We start from the raw sequence: 2,702 nt of genomic DNA, 5'->3' as shown, positions 1-2,702 counted from the left end.
GCCCAGCATTTTGCATATAAGTTAAATAAGCAGAGTAACAATATACATCCTTGACGTACTCCTTTTGCAATTTGGAACCATTCCATTGTTCCATGTCTGGTTCTAAGTGTTGCTTCTTGACCTGCATACAGATTACTCAGGAGGCAGGTAAGGTGGTGTAAGGCAGGTAAGGTATTCCCATCTGTTGAAGAATTTTCCACAGCTTGTTTTGACCCACACGGTCAAAGGCTTTGATATAGTCAATAAAGCAGAAGTAGATGTTTTTCTGGAATTATCTTATGATCCAACAAATGTTGGCAAGTTGATCTCTGGTTCCTCTGTCTAAATCTAGCTTGAACATCTGCAAGTTCTTGGTTCATGTACTATTGAAGCCTGGCTTGGAGAATTTTGAGCATTACTTTGCTATTGTGTGAGATGAGTGTAATTGTGAGGTAGTTTGGACGTTCTTTGGCTTTGCCTTTCTTTGGGATTGGAAAGAGAAAGCTAGGGAACTCCAGAAACACACGTACTTTTGTCTCATCGACCATGCCAAAGCCTTTGTGTGGATCATGATAAACTGTGGACAGTTCTTAAAGAGATGGAATACCAGACCACCTCACCTGTCCCCTGAAAAACCTGTATGCAGATCAAGAAGCAAAAGTTAGAACCCTGTATGGAACAATTAACTAGTTCATGATTCAGAAAGGAGGAGAACAGGGCTATCTACTGTTTGTTTACTATATTCACTGAGCACAGCATGAGTAATGCCAGGCTGGGTGAGTTACAAGCTGGAATCAAGATAGACAGGAGAAACTTCAACAACCTCAGATATGTGGATGACACCACTCTAATGCCAGAAAGTGAAAAGCAGCTGAAGAGTCTATTAATGGGGGTGAAGGAGGAGAGTGAAAGCTGCTAAAAACTAAATATTAAAAAACTGAGATCATGGCATCTAGCCACATTACTTCATGGCAAATAGAGGTGGAAAAGTTGGAAGTAGTTACAGATTTCCTTTTCTTGGGCAGTAAAATCACTCTGGATGGTGATTGCTGTCATGAAATCAGAAGACTATTGCTCCTTGGCAGAAAAGTTATGACAAACCTAGACAGTGTGTTGAAAAGCAGAGGCATTACCCTGCTGACAAAGATCCATATAGTTAAGGCTATGGTCTTCCCAGTGGTCATGTACAGTTGTGAGAGCTGGACCATAAAGAAAGCAGAGAGCTGAAGAATTGATGCCTTTGAACTATGGTGCTGGAGAAGACTCCTGCAAGTCCCTTGGACAGCAAGGAGAGCAAACCAGTCAATCCTAAGGGAAACCAATCCTGAATACTCATTGGAAGGGCTGATGCTGTAGCTGAAGCTCCAGTATTTTGATCACCTGATGCAAAGAGCTGGCTCATTGGAAAAGTCCCTGATGCCAGAAAAGATTGAGGGCAGAAGGAAAGAGGGCATCAGAAGATGAGATGGCTGGATGTTATAACCAATGCAATGGACATGAACTTGGGCAAACTTCCAGAGATGGCGAGGAACAGGGAGGCCTAGCATGCTGCAGTCCATGGTGGCAAAGAGTAGGACAAGACTGGGTGACTGAATAACAGCACCTGTTGTGATGTTCAACTGGATTCCTCATGAAAGTGAAAGTGAAAGTGAAGTCGCTCAGTCGTGTCCAACTCTTAGCGACCCCATGGACTGTAGCCTACCAGGCTCCTCAGTCTATGGAATTTTCCAGGCAAGAGTACTGGAATGGGTTGCCATTTCCTTCTCCAGGGGATCTTTCCAACCCAGGGATCGAACCTGGGTCTCCTGCACTACAGGCAGACGCTTTACCGTTTGAGCCACCAGGGAAGAAAGGAATTTGTAAAAATGTTGAATGAGTTCAGGATAAGGGCCAACATCTGCAGCACATACTTTATAGCACTATGCCTAGACTGACACAGTTGACTCTTTACTTGGTTATGAGGCTACAGTCATTCACAGGTCTCCTAAATATACTGTTATCTCCTTCTTTATTTCTCAGTAATATCTATAGGGTTATCAGTTGATACTTTATCTAACATTGGGCCAAAATTGAGACACCTGCTGGTATAAGATTATATTGAACTTTCAATCTGGTAATCCTAGTAATAAGAAATAAATCAGTTAAATCTAGCATGACATGCATAGGAAGTCCATACTGGCCCTTTATACTGATCACTTACATTTTTAACCTTTCAAAACAGTCACATATTTAGATCTCAAAATTAGTTTGATTGAATTACAACAGTGACCTGCTAGTCAGGAGCCTAGGTTCTAATTTTGCAATCTCTATCTAATTGTGTAACCTTGAACAAATAATTTCATTTCTGCATCCTCAAGTTGTGGAATGCATTGGCTAGAATGCATAATTTCTAAATCATTCTTTTTTAAATGGATTATAATCACTTTACAATTTTCTGTTAGTTGCTGATGTAGAACAAAGTGAATCAATTATATATATACATATATCCCCTCCCTCTTGAATCTTCCTTCCACTTTCCTCTGCCACATCTCTAAGTCATCATAGATCATCAAGCTGAGCTCCCTGCACTACATAGTACCTTCCCATTAGCTATCTATTTTTTAATTAAAATATATTTGCTTTACCGAATTTTGTTGTTTTCTCTCAAACCTCAACATGAATCAGTCATAGGTATACATATGTCCCCTTACTCTTGAACCTTCCTCCCATTTTTCTCCCCATCC

The 2,702-nt window shown here is 40.8% G+C and overlaps 1 non-coding gene across 1 annotated transcript; it reads right to left on the bottom strand.

Moving 5' to 3' along the window:
• Positions 1-1,754: 1,754 nt before the first annotated feature.
• Positions 1,755-1,826, bottom strand: TRNAY-GUA (transfer RNA tyrosine (anticodon GUA)). The gene has a single exon. It is a non-coding gene; the product is annotated as a tRNA-Tyr (tRNA).
• Between the last annotated feature and the right edge of the window lie 876 nt (positions 1,827-2,702).

Source organism: Ovis aries, chromosome X (assembly GCF_016772045.2).
Source record: "Ovis aries strain OAR_USU_Benz2616 breed Rambouillet chromosome X, ARS-UI_Ramb_v3.0, whole genome shotgun sequence".
Classification (NCBI taxonomy): Eukaryota; Metazoa; Chordata; class Mammalia; order Artiodactyla; family Bovidae; genus Ovis; species Ovis aries.
The sequence above is the reverse complement of the archived record's forward strand: the minus strand, read 5'-3'. Positions and strand labels throughout refer to the sequence as shown.